We start from the raw sequence: 7,506 nt of genomic DNA, 5'->3' as shown, positions 1-7,506 counted from the left end.
CATGTAAACTTGATGGTGCCGTGTAACCGATTTATCCACTGAAGGAACTCCAGAAGTAATTGTTCCCCTGCTGTCCAGATCATGAAAATATCATCAATGTACCTGAGCAAAAGATAGGGTTTTACTGAACCTAAATCCAGTAACCGCGATTCTAGGTCGCGCATAAGTTAGCGTATGCAGGCGCCATCCTTGTACCAATGGCTGTACCACGTTTTTGCAAAAAATTTTCACCATCAAATTCAAAGTTATTGTTCTTGAGAACCAATTCCGCCAAGTGGACAATATGATCGGTATGAATCTCTGGGTTAAATCTCTTGTTCAGAATTTTCCGCATAGCTTCCAAACCTTGGTCATGTGGAATGTTGGGATAAAGGCCGACGACGTCAATAGTGACCAGAATCGCTTCGTCCGGAAACCTCTCCATATCTTTCAGTTTGTTGAGAAAGTCATTGGTATCCTGAACATAAGATGGAATCTGAGATACCAAAGATTTCAATTGATGATCTACAAAAGCAGATATTTTCTCTGTAGGTGTGTTGCAGCCAGATATAACCGGCCGTCCTGGGCAATTCTTCGTCGCCAACGAAGAATACCACTTGCGAGCAGGATCCAAAGAAGGATACACGATGCCTTGACTTAACGGAGTAATAAATACGTTGAATGAAAAATGGAGTCAAAAGCAAACTATATACTCACAGGTCCATGTTTAATGTAGGGAACAGACGTTTCGCCCTTCGGGCTTCTTCAGTGTCTGCAGTTTTCACGATACAAGCTAAAAAATATTATTCTTGGCTGGAACTAAGTCGGTTACAAGATCTTAAATATGTGAAAAAGTGATAGTTACGAAATCAACAGATTACTTAATTGCATGAAATTTACAAACAAGTGCTAATGAGTTGGTGACAAAATAGGCTAGCTTGTAGACAGAAAAACAACTTTCACAATAGTAGAAAATTTGTTAGTTCCCAATATCTCGTAAGGTCAACAATATAGAGTTAGTTATGGGGGGCAACCATCACAATAAAAACTAATAAAAAGTATAGAGTTAATTATTTCGTAAGATGGGGGGGCAAACAACACAAAAAATTAAAAAGTATTATGTCTAAAAGTTCTAAAGAATTTAAGAAAAAAATTTGAATAGATAAGATAATATCTGAAAATGGCTAAAAAATAGCTAAAAAATACATAAAACTTATTGGCTGAACCTAATTCTATTTTTTGAGTTAAACTCTGATCGTTTATTAAGGCCTTGGGGATGGAGAGTACACAACTGGGAGCACCAGAAAGCTTCCCTTGTGAGTAAACGCCTATCAATATGATCTTCACTTTCATTAACAACTTTTTCGATCACAATGAATTCAAAGTCAGACATCCGGTGTTCAACCCTATTGAAATGCACGACTAATTCGCATGTGATCTTGTTTGTAAGCATAGCCGATTTGTGATTCCAAAACCTGACCTTGAATTCATTGGATGTTGAACCCACATACTGAACCCTACATTTCTTGCAAGTGGCCAAATAAATTACGTTCTTAGATTTGCAATCAAGATGTTAAAAAGGTAAAGTAACTTTATTTAACGTCAGTAGTTCCTTCAGCTACGAGGCTGGTATCAATGGAAGCCGACGATGCGCCCTTTACCCACCTCCCTCTGTCAGTGCTCCGTTTTAAGGGGATTTAGAGCTATAGCTACACGGATCAGAGGAAAGTCGAAACAGACGTTTAACCTCTCGCTCCGAAAGCCGCGCACTAGCCAACTGAGCCACGACTGCTCCTAATAGTGTAATAACGATCTGTACCAGCGCTGTAAAAAATCTTATCCTCCTTTAAATTCTTACATAAATCACATTTTTTGCTATATTTAAAACAACCTGTAGCAGAATGGTCGTTGTTACTATAATTAGATCCCTTGGGTCCCGCTAGGAGCTCTTTGATGTTTTTGGTAGTAGCCAAAACGCGGGGTCGGGGTCGGGGTCGGGGTCGGGGTGTCTTTTCTTTTTCCCATTTTTTTTTTTTTTTGGTTATTCTCCTGTACTGTTGTTTTCAAATGACCGACATCTGTCCTTTATTTATGGTGGAAATTAGTAAAAAAACATTTAGAAACTTTCGGAAGTTATGAAAGTTCTTAAGGGACATCTTAGGTTTTTTTCTCGAAATCGGGCTTTGTTTTACTATTTTTGCGTGTGTTTTAAAATCGAAGTTGGTTTTTGCGTCTTAGTCTTAGTCTTTCCGAAAATCGGAGTTTGTTTTTCGAAATTATAATTTCCGAAAATGCTAAAATTGGAGTTTATGAAATATACGCGAACTGCCAGAAACACTGAAGACTCGCTGAGCTCCACACTTCAAAACAGCATTGTAATGTTTACTTCTTGAGAAAAAAAAAACAGGATGATCGTCACGTAGTCACGCAACATTCGAATATAACATTACAGGAGAATAACGTCAAAATTTGAAATAAAAAAGTTTGGAAAAAAAAAGACACCCTGGCCCCGGCCCCTTCTATAAGATGGAATTATTGACCCTTTGGGAAACATCTGTGCTAGAGTGGGTGAATCATAAATGAAATGGCTATAAGACTTAATGATTTTACCAATGTTGGGCAAATGTGTGTTAAAATTAACCGCAAGGGGGAAAATGACCTTTTTCTCTCGTTCTTTAGGTGAAAGGAGGTCCTCCCTGGGTGTATCTTTGGCCTTATCAAATTGTATTTTAACTTTAGAAGGGCTGTAACTACGATCAAACCCATTGCGGTGCCATGAGTTTGCAAAAATTGTTGATCCTGAAAGTGGGAATTGTTGTGCTCTAAACAGATCTTAACAGCTTCAACGATACATTCAGTTGATGGAATTTGGAATTCTCGTGAATTAAGAGCATCAGTGACAGCTTTAATTCCCAGATTGTTGTCAACATTAGGGAACATTGACACAACGTCCCAGGAAAGAAGAAGGGTACCTTCAGGGAATGGTCCAGTCTTGTTGAGATCTTCAATTTTTTGCAATAAGTGAGTAGTATCTTTGACAAATGATGGCAATTTTTGGGCTAATGGCTTAAGATAAAGTTCGGTAAATGCAGAAAGGTTTTCAATTGCTGTCCCACAACAAGAAGTAATTAACCTAAGCGAGTTCCCTTCTTTGTGCGTCTTAATAGTCCCAAAGGCTTTACCCGGTTTGGCTTTAATTTGTTATTAACAACCCAATTAGCAATCTTTTGGTCGATTTGCCCTTTATGTAGCCATTTATTACTCCACTCTGAAATGGTATTAACAAAGTTGGCACTAGGATCAAAGTCACGTTTTTTATAGTGGAGTGGGTTTTCCAACTGGCCAAGCATTTTAGACGAATATTCTGTTTTGTCAAGATTGACAAATTTGGAGCCCTTATCTTGAATTTTCATAACCTCAGTGATTATCTAAGTTTTTAAGTCGAGAGAAAGCCTTTCTCTCACCTACAGAGAGATTGTCATGGACAATGGAAACGTTTGAGGGATCGAATAGCTCTTTCTTGACCGATTCGAGAAACAACTCAACTTCCTAATATATATATATATTTTTCTTCAAATAAAGCGATGAGTAAGTACGATTTGAAGTCTGGAACTACATCAGAAAATAATATTTAACAATTATTCCTCGAGCCCGAATGGGCTCTGAGTCAATAGCCCATGAAGCCGAAGGCCGAATGGGCTATTGACTCAGAGGCCATGAGGGCGAGAGAAATAATTGTTTTGTAAAATCCAACTAGTTGGTCAAAAAAATATCGAGACAAAACATCTTTCGCTAGTTAAAGCTAGACTTTAATTGTGGTTTTGGTTTTCAAAGCCGGCGCTTTTCGCTACTAGTGGGCTATAACTAATAGCCTACTAGTAGCTCAACCAATCAGAACGCAGCATTGATAATAGACCACTAGTTGGATTTTACTATAGATATATATATATATATATATATATATATATAACTGCAGACAGTACTGTTTCGGCCTTCTGGGCCTCATCAGTGCAGTGTTTTTTGTGTTTGAGGCGAACAGACAGCCCCCCAGTAGGAAAGTGCAATGGCTTCTGGACATAATATAACATCTAATCCCACACCGTATGAGGGAGTGGGTACGCCCAAACGGAGGGTGCAACCAACACGCCAACTTCGCCGGGGGATCGAACCCCGCCTCCACAAAAATTAAGACAACAGACACAACGGACACAAAACACAGACCTAACCACAGAGGGCAACCAATGAAGGCAACCCCTGAGGAAAGGAGTCCTTAAAAATTACCCAGTCGGAAACGAGCTGGGCGGCACGTCCAGAGGGAGAGGAACACCATGACTGCCATGAAGAAGGTAGAACGGTGTGAGGGTGTCATCTTCTTCATCGACGACGTCGCTGCAGTAGGCGCCGGAGCGCACAACTTGGAGGCGAGAACTCTCGAAGGTGGTACGATCTTCGAGGACGGCACCCGTGAGGCGGCCAAAGTCCACACGACCACTGTCGTTGGAACCGATGACAACGTCCTGGGCGAAACGGCCATGGCGCGCACGCACCAAGGTAGGCGGATGACCAGAGCAAACAGAGGAGGACGGGGTCGATGAGACAGAAGACGGAACAACGGAGGCGACCTTGGTGGGAGGGGGAGCCTCCGATGGAGACTCAGCCCCCTCCTCAACCTCGGCCTCCCCAGTGGGAGCAGAAGAGACAGACGGGGATACAGAAGTCACCCGCTTACCAGCTCCGGCCGAAGTCGAAGCAGCACGTTTCCGACGTCTGCCACGAGGAGGGGAAGCAGGGGCAGGAACCGAAGCACCCACCTCAACAACCATCTCCTCATTGACAGGGCCAACTGAGCTCGAGCCGGCCTCCGAAGAGGGCACGACAACGAGCACAGTAGGCTCCGGGTCTTCACCCGGACCCCGCTCAGTCTCCGCACCGGGGGAACCGGCGTTAGGAGGCTGGGAACCGGCTCCACCCTCTTGACGAGCGGCGGGGGGAAGAACTCCGGGAGCCGGTGGGTTGTTGGTCGAACCCCAGGCATTCCGGCACTCACGGGCGACGTGACCAGGCTCATCATCAGTGCAGTGTTGCTGTCTGGGATGGAGGTTAAGCTTATAAAGCCACCCCAAATGTCCCACACATGTGGTACATCTAAGCCATGCCAGAGTGCTCAAACTAGCGAGCTAGTGAGCATGCGCAATTGCTAGCGGCAATGACTCATCCCAGTAGAGTGCTGAATTTGGACATGAAAGCAAAAGCGTTGTAATGCCAAAGAGCTATATCTAACTGCAGACAGTGATATCGTAAAACTTTATTCAAAAACCAAATAAAAAACAATATTTACAAAATTACTCAGGAGAAGAGGCTACAGCTAAAAGAAAAATACAATCTTATCAGCACAGACTTTACATACAGCTGGATGAACCCAGATAGAATTAAACTTAGCCTGAGAAAAGCGATGAAAGTCAACTTGGATCCTACGTTTCACATCAGCAATAATAAACTTAGCGATAGCTCTAGAGTCCTCCCCACCATTGTGAAAGGTAGCCTTATTACGAAATTTCCAAATACCGCACAGAATCGACTTGATGATGTACAAAAGCAGACGCAGGCACTTCCTTTCGGGCACCGGGAATTGGTAAAAAACACGAAGGGGCAATTGGGAACGAAGGGAGCTGACAAAAGCGCAGATAACATAGGAAAAAAACGAGACCAGACCAATTTAACCCTACGACAAGCCAAGAAACAATGATCAATGGTCTCTAGACGGGCGCATAAAGCACAACGAGGCGAGCGAATATAGCCCCAGGTGTGAAGAGAATGTCGCACCTTAACGGCACGGAGGGTAATCAACCATGCAAGATCATTTTTGTAGTTCTCAGTAAATGAATCGCGGATCAGACCCCAATGCCGAGAAAGGGAAAACCGAAAGGGGACGAAGCCTGACCAGAGGGCAGGGAAAATCGGGATGGTGCAGAAATTCGCCAGGAAAACCTTGTAAAAGGCGCGAGACGTGTAAGTAAACCCAGGAGGTAAATCAGTGGCCTCAAAGGAAGAAAGGACACTCGCATAAAAGGCATTGGGGCGCGCAGCGCTTGGAGTTAGGTTATCACGCAGTCCGGCCCACTCCGGCCGCAAAGGAGCTAACACAGAGGTTAGGTAAAAACCCTTAGAACTAGAATCGGACACGGAAGTAACTAAAGCCGCAAGCCGCAAGGCGCGGTCCTGGCAAGAAAAATCCTTTAAACCCAAACCTCCACTATCAACAGAACAAATAAGCGATTTACGAGCTACAGTCTCCAATCGAGTGCGCCACAAAAAGGGCCATATCAGACTATTAAGTTTACTATAAACCCATTTAGGGGGTACTAAAACGCACGACACATAGAGCAACTTACTTAACGCTAATATGTTCAAAATAAGGACCTTGCCAATAAAGGACAAGGATCGCGACTTCCATCTAGAAAGAGTTTTGTCAAGTTTGGACAAACGCGGCTCCCAATTATCGCGCTCAACGTCAACAGTACCGAAGAATACACCTAAAATCTTCATTTTCCTAACCCAAGTGAGACCAAGTGGCTCGTCAAGGCGGTCTTTCCAGGCACCAAGCCACATGGCCTCAGTCTTGGACAAATTAAGCTTCGCACCAGAGCCACGCTCGTAAAACGCGATCGCGTCAAAAAGTGAGAAAAGGGAAGAATCTTTTTTGACAAAGGCCGTAGTATCGTCAGCATACTGACCGACTTTAAACTGGACACCACCAGCCCCCGGCAAGAGAAAGCCTTCGATCGCGGGAGAATCCCTAATACGGCAGGCTAAAACTTCAACGCAGAGAACATAAAGCATAGGGGACAGGGCGTCGCCCTGCCTGACTCCCCGCAGCAAAGGAACAGGATCGGAAAGGAAATCGTTAACTAGGATACGCATATAAGCGCCGTTATACAAAGCGAAAATCCAGCTACAGAAGGCGGGCCCAAAACCGAAGTGTTCTAAAAGATTCATCAGAAAGGACCGATTAACGCGATCGAAGGCTTTCTCCTGGTCTAAAGAGACGAGAATACCTGTCTCGCCGGTTCTCTCGATAAAATCTAGTGTATCGCGAGGAAGAGCCAAATTATAAGAAATAGATCTACCTGGAACAGAACACGTCTGATCAGGGTCTACAATAGACCCCAACACTTTTTTCAAACGGAGGGAAAGGGCTTTTGAACAAATCTTATAATCCACATTCAGTAACGAAATGGGACGCCAGTTTTTTAGATTTCTACGATCATTTTTCTTATGAAGAAGACGCGTAACACTCGATTTCATAGAGTCACACAGCTCACGATGGGCGAGAGACTCATTAAACATATCAACTAAAAGGGGCCCCAAGAGGGACCAGAAAGCAGAATAAAACTCAACAGTTAAGCCGTCAGAACCGGGCGTTTTGTTCCTATTAGAGAGGCGAAGGGCCTCGGACGTCTCATTCAAAGAAAGAAGGCCCTCGCATGATTCGCGCTCAGCTTCCGATAACCGGCGGGTAACGAGCTC

This window comes from Montipora foliosa, chromosome 4, assembly GCF_036669935.1.
Source record: "Montipora foliosa isolate CH-2021 chromosome 4, ASM3666993v2, whole genome shotgun sequence".
NCBI classification, from domain to species: Eukaryota; Metazoa; Cnidaria; class Anthozoa; order Scleractinia; family Acroporidae; genus Montipora; species Montipora foliosa.
Note: the sequence above shows the minus strand (reverse complement) of the source record.